Raw genomic sequence first — 19,563 nt, 5'->3', positions numbered from 1 at the left:
GGGTTAAATCCACCCATAAACACCCGCTTAGAATCAATGCACGCAATGGACCTACAAGACGCACTCATTCGAGCTGCACCAATAATACAGGAGGTGCAAACTAAGCCAAGGAACAACATGACTTGGTCTTACAGGGATCAGAACAAGGGAATGTATAGGTCTCAGGCTAAGAGAGTGCAGGGCCAAAATCAGAGACAAAGGAAGAAAGCTAGGGCCAACGATGTCAACAACTTCATTTCTACACAAGGTAATGGTCGCAATCTCTGTTGCTTCCATTACAATGAGGCTAGACACTTCAAAAGGCAGTGTCCCAAGCTTAGCAGAGGACAACGCCAAGGGCCATTTCAAGGAGCCATCCATGGCCAAGGTGTTGAGATATCGAGCTCCACTCGTGATATGCCAGGGTGACCGTTGTGCATTTATGTCACCGACGTGTCAGTTGTAGATGCGGTTGGTACACTGCCCATGAATAATAGCTACATGACAGCTATCCTTATCTACTCTAGTTCGTGGCTCAGTTAGTATGCCACCTTAGTTACTTGAGTTTGGTTTGAGACCCATATATAGGGTTCTTCTATTTCTTTGTATGAGAGTTCTTTTGGCTTACACAACTAAGAAGAGGAAAACTGTTTTCAGCCTCCACCCTTGTGTGTATTCCCCCATTGTGCAAGCAAGAAAGCTACAAGTGAGACTCCTTCCTTCTCTCCCACAATCTTGATGTGGATTTGTGGGTTGATGGGGGAATCTACCCAATTGACCCCTTGAACAATAGACCTCATGTTGTCAGGTAGCACCTACGCAAAGGGATGAGCACCTTAAATGGTTCTCCTTTGAGTGTATGCTGGCGGGATGAGCAACTTAAATGGTTCTCCATCAATGTGGGGCACATTCTTAAGAATTGTCTTAGGTGGAAGGTTGATGGGGATACCTATCCTTTCCGGGCATCGATGCAAGTGTGAACCTGGGTGGTACCAATTTATCCACACGCGTATTAACATTTTCGTGGGCTTATTATTGTATGGAATTCCAAATTAATTGATTTATGTGGCTAGCTGCAATTATTCACTTGGTTATTATTCTAACATGATGTTCTCAATTTTTGGCAGCTGATGTGTAGAGCAAGGTGAATTGGAAAGGTGCGCCACGGGCAAGCATTCTAAAGATTATTTCCTCAATAATTTATTTAGTAATTATTGGATTATTATATTAGACGCACCGCTATTTCTTAAAAAGCATATGCATAGCCTCTATGTAAATATTTATTAGCAAAATAGATTTTTAGAATATATGTCCAATAAAATATTAATGGTTCTAGAGAGTTGTGGGATGCAGAACTGCTAGCATCCATTAATTCAGATTATCTATCTCTTTTTCAATTCACTCAAACTCTTTATGCAAAGAGTGATTGCAAAGGGCCTAAATCTTGGGCAAACAAGATTTCATAATATTATTAAAAATACGGCATGAAGAGAGCTTCCCACTTCATGTCGGGGGGAGATTGAACCCAATCTTGATTCGCTTCATCTTACTTTACCTTCTCTTTTAGTCTCTTTTCAATTTCTCACGAGTCATATGCAATTTTATGAGTAAAAGAGAGAAAGAGGGAGATTCTTCCATTCACTATGCGCAAACCACGCATCCGTTGCTTGCAACACCTCCAACTTTCTCAGGAATCACAAATTTGCTGAAGTATGTGTGCGAGGATGAAAATGGGTTAGTCGGTTATACTAGGTGGCTCAATGATTAGGCGTTCAAACTATTTATACTTTCCAAGAAACCATAAAAATTTGCCATGATGTGATCGTTGCACATCAACTTCATATACAATAGCTCATTGGACAAGTGATACAGCTGAATGACACTATAATTCAACAAAACAATCAAATTATTTCATTGTAGGACACTATCCATGACATTGGTATCTCATATGAGGAGGTAAAGGCATAATTGGATGACTTGAGAAAGATCAATAGCAAGCTAACACATGAGTGCAAACGAAAGAAGAAGCCAATCAATGAGTTGATTGTGAATAGTGGCTAGTGGAAGTGACGTATCAAAGCATGTAAGGTAGCTCAGAAAGAGAGCCTAGGTGAGGGTGAGGTTGGATCATGCATTAGTAGATTGCTGAAGGCAAGTACATTGGAAAACGCTTTGAGAAATCCTAAGTTTAAGGCTGTGAAGAAAAAGGTGATTTAGTGCACATTAAAAGATGTGTCAAATGAGTTCTCAGCTGTAGATGCACAATCTATTTGTGACAGGGCCGGTATTAGCACAATGACTTACTCAAAGATATTCAAAGGTGTGAAGGCTGGGTTTGGTCGTGTGCTGAAGAGAAATAGAATCGTGCCTCTTCCTCAACCTTCAAAGTTAATAGAGGCCCAACGGCAACTTAATACAAAGGTTTTGGAGTTGATAGGAGATCCCATGCATGTTCAATGTGTGGAAACACTAAAGGTTGGGACCAAAAATGCATATGAGATGAAGTTCACTGAACTCAACAATTACTATTTAGATTTGAATAATATGCAGTCGGCAATGGTAATGTACTACAATATGTCTGTTGAGGAATGTAATGATAAATTGCAGTTTGTTATAAAATTAGATGAAAGTGAGGTCATCAAAGGAGTAAAGCTTGAAAGAGTTAGTGTAACTCTGATGAATAGAGCTTTACAATTTGACAAGAACAACCCATGGAACTTTAGTGTTCAATCTGAGCACCATGTGTGGTGGCTCGTTGCATTTGAAGTTCCTAAGAAAACATTTGAGGTGCTGTAACTGTTCTTTATGCACACAAGCATTCCAAGCATCATCAATCGTCAGGAACATGGTGAGATGCTCTCGGTTGAAGGGTATGGTCAATACTTGGTTGAATGGCATCTTGTAGGAGACTTGAAAACTTTAAAATGCATGTGTGGAATCTCCAATGGTGCAAATACAAAGAATCCATGCCTATATTGCTTGATAGAGAGGGTGGAAGGAAAGGACGAAAATAAGAACTGGTGAAGGGTGACAAGTATTGCACCGACGTGCAATAGAGAAGATCCCACTTGCAAGCCCATCTTCAACATTCCCTTGGATTGTATTCACATTTTTTTCATTGCATGCTTTTTTCTGAATCATGGAGAAACTTGTATATGAATACATTTGCTTTGCTTATAGGATGCAACCTAAAAAAGAAGCCATTGCAATGTGTAGGAATATGGAGCGAGTGCTATAAAAAATTGGGCTACACAAGCATCAAGTGACGATTGAAAAAGATGAGAAGAGATCAGGAAAATCTGGTAACTTACTAAAAAAGCCTTGCTTTGGAGGAGCAAAGGCTAGGAAGTTTCTCTCAGTACCCATCAATGAGGAAGGGAATGTCATGGTTTGTAGGCCACAGCACTATGATGGGTGGAAAAAGTTACATTTTGCAGTTCCTGATCGAAGTAATAGAGGAAAAACAAGATTGGACAAAGCTAAGGTTTGGATAATTCTTAACAAATTGGCTCCCTTACTTTGCAAGATGGTGTTTAACAATGAAGATAAGCAAGAATTTATCAATGTTGTGCATAGCTTCTACAAAAACATGGTGGAAGCATAGGGCAAAAGCTCTATCACACATTAAATGGTGCATACTAAGTTAATATTTAAAATTGTATGAATTGTATAAACTATTGAGCATAGTTTTACTCATGTGTGATATGTGTCTTTGTAGCATATCCTTGAGGCACATGGGCCATACTTTGCAAAAAAAGGAAGCATCGAAATTTGGACCACACAAGGGATGAAAAATTCACATTGGATAGCGCGTGGTGTATACCAAAGAAAAACTAATCACGATGGAGGGGTGAATGGTAGCAATCCAGTGATTCAATTGCCATCTTGGTGGTATAGGATTATAGTAGCGGATGAAGCTAAAGTCTCGCAAAAGAGAGTAAATGAAAGTGTTGATGAATCGGTTGTAGACATGATGGAATCACATTGTGTCACTAAAAGAGTGTGTTATGAAGTCTCAAGTGCCAAAGAAAACCATGCCAAGTGGCTAGAAACAAGGCTTCGACAAGGCAGCAAATGGGTTCAAAGAGAGCTAAGATACTAAGATGAACAATGTGTTCAGTGTGAATGAAATTCATAGTTTAAGAGAGAAAGAGAGAGTGTGCATTTATGTGAATGAGTCTCACAGTTTAGGGTTATATAAAAGAGGGTTTCAGTTTCTATCTTATTCATTGAGTTCTCACATCTCTTGTGCAGGAAAGATGGCTAGGTCTAAGGTAGTTGCAAATAAGCTTCCGCTCAGAGCCTCATATCGTGTTCAGCCCCTTGGAGCATCTACTAGCTCAGATGCATCCCCTTCTCAACCTAATCCACTTCCTCAAGCCGCCCTCACAAGGTTCCTCCTTAGCATCCCCACAAGAAATGCAATTGGAAGCCAGGTATAGTGGCCTTGAGAGAAATTAGGAGGTATCAACAGTCTTTTGATCTCATCATTCCAAAGCAGAGCTTCTTGAGACTTGTTCGCGAGATTGTGCAAGACTCTATTGCACATAAAGTAGGAGGTGGTTTTTGGCACAATATCAGGATAGACCTGATCGCTTCATAAAAGAATGTCTTCATGCTCTACAGTGTGTTGCAGAGGCCTTTTTAGTTGACTCGATGATTAATGCTCAACGTTATGCAATATATGCAAAGCACATCACTATAACTCCCAAGGACTTCCGACTTGTAAGAAATCTTCAAGTATTGAAGGATGCATTCGTTCCAATGGAATGAACACAATTTGTAATGTTATCTTTTTTTGTATAGTGTTATCTTCGTGCATTGGACATATGACTATGTCCCAATGCAAAACTATTGTATGCACCTTAAAATATGAATTAAAAAATTTTACACTTGTCATTCGCTCTCAACTTTGACTGTGCATCTTTGCTATATTTTCAATTCTTACTTACAGTTTTTGTTAGCACTGTCAATTTCAATAGGAATAACATGCAAAAATTTGCCATTTCTTGTTGCATACTTTACTCGTGATGTGGTGCGAAGTTTCTAAGGGCCAGTAGTCGCAATGTTGATATATCAATTATCAATCCATCCATAATTTTGGTGTGGGATAATTTTTAAAATACTAAACTATATCGGAATGTAACCAAACTTCACACATGCACTCGTTAGATGGCCAAGAGCTCAAATTATTATTTTTTGAAAAAAAAAGCCCACAGACCCCTGGTCTAAAGTTTGGCATATGGAGCCACTTTCTTGGCACACGCACTCATTAGGTGGCTAAGAGCCATTAAAAAAAAAACCCCTAAAAATTTTCTCATCGACTTGTTCCATGATACATAGCTTGCAGCCATCCATGCAAAGCATGTCACAATCATAGATAAAGACATAAACTTTATCATTCGGCTTCGACATGGCAAGGGGACTCCGCCATAGTTTACTAGATTAATGTTGCAAGGTTTGTAATGAGTGTTATAGCGTCATAACATCTTGGAAGGCTAAAAAATTTTGTATACTATGCCACATTGCAATATTTATTTATATATACATAATGTCTCATGCGATGTGTACTGAATTCAAATAATTAAGTAAAGTTGTTTTGTTCTTTTTCTTGAAACGAATGGCTCTTAATTTTTGTTTAAGGTACGAATGCATCGAAAGTAGTAATACGTACGGATACAAGTTATGTTATTACTTATGCACAATCACAAGTGCAGTACTATGCGTTGAATTACGTTAATGTATGTGGATGCATCATTCACGTACAACACATTATCGTCACACTTACACAATCGCAAGTGCGAATATGTCATTCACATACCACACATTATTGTCACACTTATACGAAACACACATTTATTTAATAAATATTTATTTGTAGGGATAAAGTAAAGTATTTTATATTCATCAAGAAGAATACATGTGATGGCTGTTAGTGATGGTAGATACAAAAAGCCAATAGCCAACAAGAACTCTCAATTGTTCCTTGGCTTTTTCATTGTTGGAGAGGAGGGGCTAGCTTCTGATGAAAATATAAGTTCTTTCTTTGCTTAAAAAATGATCCACTCCCCCTTCACCTCTTTCTCTAGGAGAAGTGGATCTGACACTTTAGCGAGGTCGCCTAATATATAGCAAGCACACACATTGCTCCACCACATGTTTGGTCAAACAAGTAAAGAGTCTTTGGCCGCTTGATTAGCACCACCTTCTCCAAGCTAGATGTCACATGTATCGCTCGAAAAGGTCCTCAGCTCGAATTTTCCTGATTATTTCTTGCCCTCCTGGTGAGCACTTTTTATGGAAGACCACCAAATCTGCAACAAGGTTACCAATATACTCCTTCAGAGCTGAATCCTTCCATCAATCCACATATCGAGCTCCTCCTTGCCTTGATGCAAACTCATCTATATATAGTATGTCATGAATGACAAAGTCAAATCAAACAATATATTTAGCAACTAACCTAGAGTCATCAGAAAGCGATGAAACTTGACGGTAGGGTGTGTTGAAACTTGACGGAAGGGTGTTTAGGTCCCCGGAGTCCACTAGTGAAATCTTGGCCAAAAATGATGCCTGCAATTGGCCTGTCCAAAGTCTAGTGTCTAGGCCCAGTGTGGGCCGAGATGCCAAAGTTGCCCTATCCAATGTCTGGCATCGAAAGTTTGGCATCTGGGCCTAGTGTGGGCCCAGATGCTAGACTTTCAACATTGGGCCCAAACGCCAAACTTTGTATGTCTAGCGTCTGGGCCCACACTTGGCCTAGACGCCAAACTTCAGACAGGGTAGCTGCAAGCATCATTGTTGGCCAAGATTTCATCGATGGACTCCGGGGGACCCAACATACCCTTCTGTCAAGTTTCATCGCATTAAAATATATGGTAGTTAGAAATCTCACCTTCTCTAGGTAATCTTGTATCTTCATTTCCTCGTGTGTCAGGGAGGTTGGGGTCTTGGTTCGAACAAATCATGCTATAGTGCTTCAAATTCAATATCTGACACAAGGTAATCTTCTTCAACTGAGGTAATATGCTCATGTGCTACTATGATGGCACTCACAGTATCTAAGCTTGTAATCATAATCGATTAGGTCTTCTATTGAATCCTGACTAGGATAGAAAATAACTCTTCTTCCTTCATTTCCAAGTATTGCAGTACATCTGATAGAAGCAAGTATTGTACACTATCTACTTCAATGGGCGTCAAGGAGGCAAGGTTGGATTTGTCGACTTTGGCTGTTTTGAAGAAGATGGCACCATGAGAGCCAACCCTTGCTCTACCACCACTCGATGTTCCTCTTCAATATTTATGAGCTCTTCAATCGGTTCTTCTCTAGTGTATGTGATAGAAACAACCTGTGGAGTTGTAACTTGATCGCTCTCCTCCTCTAGGGGGGTGTATCCAATGCAAGGAGGTAAATTGCAAATGCACAATCACACTCCACGAGATCCAAAGGTGATATACCTAGTGCACTTCCCATGGGAAAAGTGCATACTTTGGGCAAAGGCTAGGGTCCACATGGGCCAAACACCTATTCACCACTTTTTGGTGATTCTTCCCTGCCTGAAATACCATGAGCTGTTCTAGAGGCATCCAAGTGATGTCGGATCCCTCGATGGAGTATGTGCATGTAGCAATGGTACTCAAAAAGTCTTCCAAAACTTGAAGGGGGTGATCCAGTAATGAGAGTATGCTTTCAAGGTTGAAGTTCTTAGAGAAAACTTGGAATATCTCGTCACCCTGGTTGGCAAAGATAGTCTCGTGGATCCACTTATCAAAGTGTGCGCGAGCATCCATCGTAGTAGGTAGGAGGAATGTGGTGGATAAAAAGAGATGAAGAGAAAAAGTGTGAAATGAAACAAAGAAACAAGAATTAAACTAGTTCTACCTTAAAAACCTTAAGTTTTAAACCATTAAGGGTTGTTCGCATACGATATTTAGTTATGGCTTTACTTATGTCTTTGTAAAGTTTACATGCATATGTAAATGTGTTGATGTGGAAAGTATATAACAAGTGTATGATTTTGCATAAATACCATAATCTTTAAATATTGCAAGTTTGTAAGCGACAATATTCTATTGGCCAAAAAAATCCAAAAATTTATAGGTGTTGGATATTACAACTTGTGGTGTTGGGAATTTTTAGGGAGACTCTACAATTTTTAAAATATGTGGAGCCACACACTTTCCATTGTCAAAGAGTTTTCTATTCATGATATAAATCATAGAATTTTTATGTTTGCAGAAGAACTTCATTAGGATTCACATGAGGAACTTTCATACATAATTCAGTCATTATTACCCAACATCCGACTTAGATATCACTTAATTTCATAAGTTCTTTTGAAACTATCATACAATTTTCAGTTGTACCATATATATTGACAAAAGTTAAGTCTATGGGAACCCACAACTTGATCAACTGGAGGTAATTGATAGTCTACAGGCTACAGTCTACAGGCTAAGTCACATTGGTTCAAGAGGAAACTTTGCCTAGAAATCAAGAGAAGTGTCAAAAGTCCACTAGGTTTGCATGGGACCTAGAATAATGGACTTATATGACTTATAAGTGACCTAAATGGTCAAACTGAAGTGTTAGAGTTGAAGGGAATGCAGCCCGCATTTTTCGACGCAAAAATCAGGCCTGCATACCTGTGGCAAATGGAGGATGAGCTGTGGGCTATGGTGCATGCTCCAAAGCATGCAAACTCAAGGCAAATTGAAGCTGAAGAAGGAGATACAAACAAAGAAGGTGAGAGCTCTTCTTGACCATCCATTTGGTATGATGAAAATGAGTGGTATGATAGTCCATAAAAGGGAAAACCTGAGAAAAAGGATTCGGCCTGCTCTTATGTATGTCTTCTTCTATTATTTTACCATATTCATGGTCCAATGAAGCCCGTCTTGTACCCAAGTACTTGAGTGACTTTGGGGCAAGCAAAGGGGAGGATTTTGACGGTGTATGGAATGTTTTGGATTGAAAAAACCCAGTCATAAACAGGGTAGCCCACTATTCTTGTCCATTTTTATGAGAAAACAAGTGATCTATGTGGTTGTAAGAGAAGGAATTGACCTCTTAACATCACGGCTTCATTTGTGAATGATTAGAGAAGCTTATTATTGGGATTATGTGCACTTTTGGAGCTTGATTATGGGCTGAAAATTATTGTTTTAAAATAAGGCTGAAGTAAATTTTATGCCACCATCAAAATACTTGTATCTTGGAGTTGTTGTCCATGAATATTCATGAAATAGAAACCGTTTGAGCTCGCATTTGGAGTATGCATTTGGATTAAATCTGAGATAATACCTAAATATATTGGCTTATTATCCACATATGCGTTTGATGTAATTAAGACAAAGTCTTTTATTCCATTCATGTATGCTAAGTAAAAGAAAAATCTTAAGGTCTTCTTCTTCAACTAAGTCATCTCAAAAACCCAAATCTTAACAAACCCCAATCTTTTCTCCCTCTCCTAACCTTGAATCCCACACTCCTCTTCTGCTCTAAACCCCAGTGGAAGACCTTCAACCCCCAACACAGCGACAGTGGTGAACCCGACGTGAAGGTCAGCCGTAGAAGAGGAAGTACAATGGAAGAATCATCAAGTTCGGGAGGAGATGCCTTGCAGCAGTTGGTTCGTCTGATGCAACTGCAACAATAGCAGAGACAAGATGAAGAGCGGAGTGAGGCCGTTGCCATTAAGGCTTTGGAAGTAGTTGGGCAGGAGCTCAAGCAATTTAATAGGCAAAATGTGTCCTCTTTTATCCACCTCTATACTAACAAGATGGTTTTCTTTGAAGTTCCTCATCATGCTTGGAGCCGATACTTTGCGTGTTTGGCTATGCATGGCCTCCAGGACTGGATTCATGGTCTTTTTCAAAAAGATGCGGGATGGTCTGCATTCAAAAAGGCTCTTCGAGAAGAATTTTTTCTTGAAGATTCTAGCCTCATGACGAAGAAAGTCTTCATTGAATGGGTTGAAAGGCCCAATAAGAGACTAATTGCCACTGCTCTTCACCGCGAATTTGAAAGAAAATTTGCTCAACTAGATCCTGACGATCAACAGGGTATGGAAAGCTAGAAGATTGAATTGTTTCTAAAGGTTACGAATCCTTTTCTTCAAGAGAAGCTAACTGATCGGCTTGAAGATCCTGACTCTGAGACGGGATTGAAGACTGATTTGAGTGATATCACTAAAGTAGTTAATATGGTTGCTCGAAGAGAGCTGATGTGCCTAAGGTGGGGGTCTACCTCTGCACCAACTGAATCCATGAAGGAGCCTGTTCTTGTATCTCGACCTCTTGTCTCTATGATCGAGCAACCAAGAAATCCTGCTGTTCCACCTCCAAAGAAGAATCTCATGGACGAGTTGATCAAGAGTATGCGCGATCTCCATCTTAATCTAATGGAGATTAATTCCAAGGTGGAAAGGCTTGATGTGAAAGTGGAAGAAAGAGGACGGACAACTGCCCAAAGACCCGTACGAGAAGGCTTCAAAAGACGTTGTATCTGGTGTGATAGCCTACAACATGATAAGAGGGAGTGCAGTGCATTCCGTGAAGCTAAAGCACAAAAATTAGTCTTTTGGAAGGATGGTAAAATTCATGCAACCAAAACCGGGCTTCCTCTTGAGCCAAATTTCGGTAATAGTGGCATGAAGAAAATACTGGAGGATTTGGCAACAAGAACAGCATATGCAGTTGTTGATGCAGCTACCTATGGGCTGCAAATTGGGCCAACTAATGAAATTGTTAAAGCATGTAAAGCTGATGCAAAATCTAAAGTGTGGATGCAAGCCTTAGATCTCATGAGGCAAGGCAAGCAAAGATGATTTAACTACTGTCAGTCAATGCATTCGAGGAAGACCGGATGGACCGAGCCAGTTGATTCATTTTTATCTTTCGCTCGGTTGGCTGAAATTAATAATCATGAAGCTATGATAGAAGAAAAGAGATGAAGAGATGCAGATGTTGCGATAGTCTCTCCTCTTCGGGGCCAACTAAACGTGTGATAAGAAGTAAAGCGGATCAGCAGAAGGCTGCTGAAAATCCACCACCACCAGAGTTTGATATGGGAAATGCCCCACAAGCAAAGAAGATGGAAGGAAAGAGAAAAGGTAAACATCCTAGCTACAAGCTGTAGTCTGACATAGAGACTGCGACGGATCTCAAGCGGATCCTAGAAGAAAGGATTCTAGGAAACATAATTGAATTTACATTGGGTGAAATTCTCGGAATTGCAAAACGAGGATTTCATGATGTAATAATTGATGTAATTAAACGGAAAAGACAATATGTTGGTGAGGAAACTGAAGAATCTATGTATGCTTTTTTATAAGCACTTTATGTGTATTTTCAGGATGAAGAGAAGCTCAATACTCAAGGGATTCGATTGGAGACAATCAAAGAATTGATTGCAACCATAGAAGCCAAAGATGAAGACATCTATGAAGCAGAAATTGATGAAGCTATTGCAAAGAATGTTATGGTAGGATCTTCTCAATCTAAAGAGCAACCCATGCAAAAGAAAGAAGCTCGTCTTCACAACATGCAAGAAGAGATTGATGCTCATTTTATTCCTAGTGGTCACTACTCCCGTACCCATTGGGCAAGGATGACCACCGAATAGACCATGACTCGGAGATCAATGTCATGTCAAGAAGTCTCTACGAGAACGGCGGATGGACCATAGATGTTGACCCAGGATGGTGCATGAAAGCAGCCAATAAGTCCTCTAGCAATCTCTATGCAACATGTCCTTATGTACGGGTTACTATTGGTAATGTAAAAGATGAATTTCATTTCTTTGTTCAAGATTCCTGTAGCTATCCTATCATTCTTGGACAACCTTTTATTTCTGAGTCTCGTTTGGAGACAAAGTTCCTTGATGATGGTTCATCATATGCTCGGATAAGAAGTAAGGATAATGACAAAGCTGTCCAATTTCTGACTATATGTATAAATCATCACCGGAATAGAGATCGATTGAGAGATCATCTTGAACCTCCTAATGCCTGAGAATTTGAGGGTTTTCGGGTAGCACTGCTGTAAGTGGAGGCTATGGCGGTGCTTCATGTCATAAAAATTTTCCTCCACATATAAAGGGGGCTATGCCAAAAGCTGACTTGTAGGTTTTTACGGCCAATAGTGTGGGTTGTTATAAGCAGTTTTCAGCCATTCATGGCTGAAAGAAAGCATTTATGTCATGTGGAATGAGAGTTGAAGCAAATTGATGTTTTGGCTAAAAATGAAGAAATTTAAGGGCTATTTCATGGGTTTATTTATAATGATACATTGGCTGAAATACATGCAACTGTTCATGCAAAAAATCAGGCTGGAAATCAGCCCATACAGGTATGCACATTGGATATTTATGACATAATTCAAGAATTTGCAGATCAAGAAGCTTTTGGACAGCCAAACAAGGATGAGGTAAGAATAGAGACAAAGTATAAGACAGTTGATAAGAAGGTCAAGCCGATGGCAACTCCACTACCTCCCGAAAGTGAAGGACTGGCAGAAAGGGTATCCAAACAGCCAAGCCTTCGTAATCCCAAAGATATTGGTCATCAATTTACAACTGAAAGTTTACAAGAGCTAAAAATTGGCAAAGAATCTTTCCTCTTGCCAGCTGAAAAGCAAGTCTTCATGCAGATATTGAAGAAATATGGAAAAGCTTTTTCATTTCGGCCTCATGAAATTAGCTGTGTGGATCTAAGTGTTGTAGCACCCATGGTGATTTTCTTGGTCCCACACGTTCCTTGTAATCTTAAACCAATTCCGGTACCAAGGGCTCATTTGCCTAAGTTACTGGAGCTTTTAAATGAAAAGATAAAGATGCAAATATTGGAGCCATCTTCAGCTCTGTATTCCAATTGATGGTTTACCGTGCCTAAGAAGAATGGATCTTTGTGATTTATTCAAGATTTACATCCTCTCAATAAAGTCACTATTAGAAATGTTGGTTCATTGTTGATGAATTTGTTGAGGCTTTTACAGGTAGAGTAATTTATTCCATGGGTGATTTATATTCACGTTATGACCAATTTCAGCTTGCTTTGGAGAGTCGAGACATTACCACAATGAAGATGCCTCTTGGTTTAGTCTGCATGTGTACTCTACCTCAAGGAGCTACAAATTCAGTAGCTCACATGATGAATGCCATGCATAAAGTATTGAGAGATTATATTCCCCAACTAACTCTTCCTTTCCTTGATGATGTACCGATCAAAGGATGTGAAATTCATGAGAAGAATGAAGAACTCAATGAGCTTGGATGCTGCAAGTTTGTTTCCAATCATATTAATGATTGTGCTCAAATATTGTCTAAATTGGAAGAAGTCCATCTTACTCTGTCAAGTGCTAAATCTGTTTTTGAAGTCAAAGAGGTTCTTGTGGTAGGGCATATGTGTGGTCCATATGGCCAAAAGCCTTCTCCAACCAAGATTGATGCTATCAACAAAATGCGAGAAATATGCACACATTTCGCTCATGTTGTGTTTATATGGGAAAAAGAGCATACTCAAGCTATTCGAACATGTGTTTTCTATCTTATTTGGATCCCACATTTCGCTCTTGTTGTTGAAAATCTTTATCAACTAATAAGAAGAGGCCAAAGGTTTATATGGAAAAAAGAGCATACTCAAGCTATTCGAAAATTGAAGAAATTTCTAATTTCTACCCCCACCTTAAAGAGGGCTAATTACTCTAATGGACAGCCTATCATACTCACAGTAGACACAAGTCCTATTGGGATAGAATGGGCAGTCGGTCAAGATGATCTTAAGGGAAACAGATATGCAATTCGCTTTGGAGCAAAGGTTCTTAATGAACATCAAAGAAGATATGCTCAAACTAAAAGAGAACTTTGGGGAGTTGTAACTGAATTGAAATGTGACCGGGAGTACTTCATGGGCACACATGTAATAGTTGAAACAGATTGTCTTTCACTCTTGGGCATGATTGTCAACTACTCCACTCCCGACATAGCTATGCTAAGATGGATAGTCTATATTAAATCCTTAAATCCCGATTTGAAACATATTGCAGGAAGAGATAATCTAGTTGTAGGCATGCTTTCGCATGCCAGATATAAGGATGAAGAAGAGATGATGGATGAGGAAGAAACAGAGTTTCTATTTGCTAAAAATGATGCTGTAATTGTAGGTTTGGATCTCAAAACAACAAGTACAGCTGTACCTAATGATGGTTTAGCTATCAAAAATACAGGTACATCATTAATTACAGTAAAAATACAACAGGTTCAGCTGCTGTAACAAAATTTATAGCAGCAAAGAAAGAAGAAACAACCATGGAAGGACAGTGGGCAACTGAAAGACAACATGCTCAATGTTTTGTTATGGTTTGTTCGCACTTTAAAGAAGAATATTATGCACGTGATTGGCTAAAAATTGGCCAATTTCTGAGCACTATGACAAATAAGGAAGATTGGACTAATGAAGAGTTCAAGAGAATCAAGAGAAAATCTTATGGCTTCTTTCTCAAAGATGGCTACCTTTGGAGGCATGCGAAAAAGAAAGGAAGAGCACCTGTTCGTGTCTTAGGAGACAAGAAGACTCAAAGACAAGTCATGCAAGAATTTCACGAAAGCCTATTGGCTGGCCATAGAGGCATATGGGGAACTTTTGCCAAAATAAAAGAGAAATTCTAGTGGCAAAACATGTATAAAGACATTGAGCCTTTTGTTGAGTCTTCTCATGTTTGTCAAATGTACTCTATGGTTAAGCATAGAGATGGGCTTCAATCTACCTTTCCTTTATCCATTCATTATAGATGGGTTATTGATTTAGTAACCATGCCGATAGGAATTTGGAACATGAGATATCTAGTACTTGCTAGAGAATATCTCACAAATCAGGTGGAAGGAAAAGCCTTGACAACAAAGTCCACTCAAGCGGTTTATAGATTTTTACTTGAAGAAGTATTTTGCAGGTATGGCTGTGTTGCCAAAGTAACTGCTGATAGAGGAGAATTGGATGTTGATGAGGCTCACCATTTCTTTGCTCAATTGGGAATCAAGCTATCTCTTACATCATCCTACAATCTTGAAGGCAATGGTAAGAGTAAAAGAGGTCATTTATAAATTCTCAAAGCATTGGCAAAATCTTGCAGAGGAAAGATGAGAGAATGGCCTAGAATGCTTCCATTCACATTATGGGCTAATAGAACTACCCATAGTGCAGTAATAGGTTATATGCCGACTGAACTAATATATGGGCAGCCACCTATTATGCCTATTGAGGAGTCTATTATCACTTGGAGTATCTTGCCTTGGGATGAAAGCATAAATAGAGAAGAGTTGCTGATTTTGCGCATAAGGCAGCTTGAAAGAAGGCTAGAAGATGTCAAGACAGCCATTGAAAGGCTGAAGGCAGCAAGATTGAAGAATAAGAAGAGGTTTGACAAGCATCATCGACTCCGTCCAAGAGCCATTCAAGAGAATGATTGGGTATTGTCTATGATGACAGCAGCCTGGACAATCAATATAGTGCTCATAGGAAGTTAGCCAAGCGATGGTTTGGACCATATATGGTGAAAGTAGTACATGATAATGCTACTTATACTTTGGCTGAAATGGATGGGACCATGGTCAAGGTACCAATAGCCGGTAAACGTATCAAGCTCTTCAAATGAAGAGAGTCTTCTACTTATGAGCTTGATGACTTGGATGTGAGCCATCCACTTGAAGACAAGAAAGATGAAGAAGACTTAGAGGATGAAGATGAAGATATGTCAAAAGAAGAGCCTCCTTAACCTGCAATTTTGTGAAATGGCACATGCCGGAGGATGTGCAGGTTAGGAGGGGGTAAATGTCAAAGAGTTTTCTGTTCATGATATAAATCATAGAATTCTTATGTTTGCAGAAGAACTTCATTAGGATTCACATGAAGAACTTTCATACATAATACAATCATTATTACCCAACATTCGACTTAGATATCACTTAATTTCATAAGTTCTTTTGTAACTGTCATACAACTTTTAGTTGTATCATATATATTGACAAAAATTAAGTCTATGGGAACCCACAACTTGATCAACTGGAGGTAATTGACAGTCTGCAGGCTAAGTCACATTGGTTCAAGAGGAAAATTTGCCTAGAAATAAAGAGAACTGCCAAAAGTCCACTAGGTTTGTATAGGACCTCGAATAATGGACTTATATGACTTATAAGTGACCTAAATGGTCAAACTGAAGTCTAGGAGCTAAAGGGAATGTAGCCCACATTTTTCGGCACAAAAATCGGGCATGCATACCTGTGGCAGATAGAGGATGAGCTGTGGGCTATGGTGCATGCTTTGTCCAAAGCATGCAAACTCAAGGCAAACTGAAGCTGAAGAAGGAGATACAAACAAAGAAGGTGAGAGATCTTCTTGCCCATCCATTTGGTATGACAAAAATGAGTGGTATGATAGTCCATAAAAGGGGGAAACCTGAGGAAAAGGATTCAGCCTGGTCTTATGTACGTCTTCTTCCATTATTTTACCATATTCATGGTCCAATGAAGCCCGTCTTGTACCCAAGTACTTGAGTGACTTTGGGGCAAGAAAAGGGGAGGATTTCGAAGGTTTATGGGCTGTTTTGGACTGAAAAAAACTAGTCATAAATAGGGTAGCCCACTGTTCTTGTCCATTTTTATGAGAAAACAAGTGATCTATGTGGCTATAAGAGAAGGAATGACCTCTTAACATGAGGGCTTCATTTGTGAATGATTAGAGAAGCTTATTCTTGGGATTATGTGCACATTTGGAGCTTGATTATGGGATGGAAATTACTATTTTAAAATAGGGCTGAAGTAAATTTTATGCTTTGTCAATGTATTTCATGAGTTTTTGATCTATGTCTTGGATGTAGTAGAGTCTACCATCAAAATACTTGTATCTTGGAGTTGTTGTCCATTAATATTCATAAAATAGAAACCGTTTGAGCTCACATTTGGAGTATGCATTTGGATTAAATCTGAGATAATCCCTAGATGTATTGGCTTATTATCCGCATATGCATTTGATGTAATCAAGACAAAGTCTTTCATTCCATTCATGTATGCGAAGTAAAAGAAAAAGCTTGAGGTCTTCTTCTTCAACCAAGTCATCTCAAAAACCCAAATTTTAACAAACCCCAATCTTTTCTCCCTCTCCTAACCTTGAATCCCATACTCCTCTTCTCCTCTAAACCCCGGTGGAAGACCTCCAACCCCCAACATGATGACACCACTGGTAACAGTATCCTCAGCTCGGCTTGGAATTTTCCTTCCATCTAGTTTAAAATAGAAGCTAACAGGTGGATTCTACATTAACATTGTAATTTCTTGGCGCATTATACTCAAGGGCCAATCATCCTCCATTTGCAGCACTTGGGCTCGTGGCCCTCACAAATGACAGTAACATCCACAGCTACACTTTCACGCATGTCTTGATCAAGGCACATCCATTTACCCTTAAGCATCCTCTATCTACGATACTTGAACACTAGGCATAAAGTTTGTCATGCAACAAAGTACATGTAATTGGAATGGAAAGTTAGCTGATTCATCCCAAAGTAAGATAATAGTCAACTAAGAGAGAAAATTTTTACTTGAAAGCCATGTCAAGTTGTGACTCGACGCTCCACTGTATTAGGACTGTGAGTTATTTTTTATGTCCAAGTTTTGCCTAGAATCCTTGTTACGTAATCATTCGATACATTTTTTATGATATACGTGCTTTTGGTACGTCTAAAACCCTTACATTCCTTGAACATGTATGCAAAAATTGCAATCGGTATGAACCAACTTAAATGTACATTCTTTGAGCCGGTGCTTGGCTTCATAGTATTCAATATGTCTGCTGAATGTTTTTTGCTACACATGTACAAAATGTCGCTACTACACAATGGCCATTCTATGCTATTAAGATTTTGATATGTGCATAGACTCAAGGGTTCCATATTTTCGACTCCCCTTAGGCAATATGTACTTGGAGTCATAGAAAAAAGCAAGGTCCTCTACGACTCCTTAGTTGTATGCCCCTCAAAGAGCAATCTACCAATTTCAAGGTGGTAACACTTAAAAGAACCAGTGAAACTCTCAACATTTTGCAATTCACAGCAATCTAAAGGGTATACTTCTGTAAATATGAGACAAGTTGTTACATAGGTATCATGAAATTTCTCATTCTCAATGAGTTGTAAATACTTACTGTTTGCAATGTTTCGTTGAAAGGACACAGTGGGCACAATATGTATTTGTTTTTGCATGAGTACATGTTGTACAAATGCCTCTGTTACAAGGTGAGAATCAACATTCCTTTGTTTGAGAGCTAAAATTTTATCTTTCCAGCACTTTGATACATCTGCAATTGCAGATGCTTTCACCTTGAAAGCTTCCTTCATACTTGGACGCATATGTACCCAAGATGAGCAATGATACATATAAGCGATCCAATTCCCTTCTTCATCTTTTTTGTTACGTACTTCTATCGAGAGAATGCTTGTTCTTCTCTCAGGCATTATAACCTACACATTAGATGTAAAGAAGTATGTGTTAACCCCTAAATAATAAGCATTTTAAGTCTATCTAATAATCACCAATATGCCATACAAATCAGCATGGCATTAAGAGATGTTTACACTTTTGTAAACAGACATAAACATCGATATCAAAACGCATGTGGATATATACATCAACATAAAGTATAGATTTAATTTCAAGGCATCACTTTAATCATACCATTTACATGAAATACAATGAAAAGAATAGCACAAGAATAGTCAAAGAATTTTGCCAAAATAAATTTTATTATAATGAAGAGAAGTTTGATTTGACTCAATACATTGTATGAAATGTGGGTATTATAGAGTACTTGTTACAAGGATAGCAACCACATGGCATGCAAGTCTTAATCGGCACATTGGATTGACACCTGAGATATTCTAAGACTGAACACATTGTGTGTTATATGGATTATATGATACAAGAGTTTCATGGATCATTGCCAATTGGCATGGAGATCCAAATGAACACATAGGACCAATAAAGCAAAGGATTTTTGAACCATCGACTTCCAGCAGATCCATATCATCCAGCACAAAGGAATCACTCGCCACATCAAAATAGTTGACCGAGAATTATATGCTTCACCTAAACCTTGTACAATACCTGCATGTACAAAAAAACACCTGCATGAATCCCTTTTAACAAAAATATTTGCATGAATCTATTTTTAGCAAAAAATATCTAGATAACTACATGAATAGAAGCAATACAAAACAGGGCCAATTTACCTATAAGCTGATATGATTAAGATAAGATTGAATCATTACTAATCAAAACCCATTGCAAATGATGGAAATAAGAAAACATCAATCCCATCAAACATAAAAGTCACTAATTAAATGAATAAATTTTGGCACCACAAAATATGGCAGATTTACTTGTAAATTGAGCTACAAAATCTCTGCTCTGCCTTGTGTTAAGTGCTGCAACCAACAATTGATCCTTAAGTTAGAACTAGCATCAAACCCTATTGTAAAGATAGTAGAAAAGGGATAATGCAGAGAGGAAGAAAGATAGAGTGTGTGAGTATG

This window comes from Lygodium microphyllum, chromosome 23 (assembly GCF_053477565.2).
Source record: "Lygodium microphyllum isolate KBCC chromosome 23, Lygodium_microphyllum_v1.1.10, whole genome shotgun sequence".
NCBI classification, from domain to species: domain Eukaryota; kingdom Viridiplantae; phylum Streptophyta; class Polypodiopsida; order Schizaeales; family Lygodiaceae; genus Lygodium; species Lygodium microphyllum.
The sequence above is the reverse complement of the archived record's forward strand: the minus strand, read 5'-3'. Positions refer to the sequence as shown.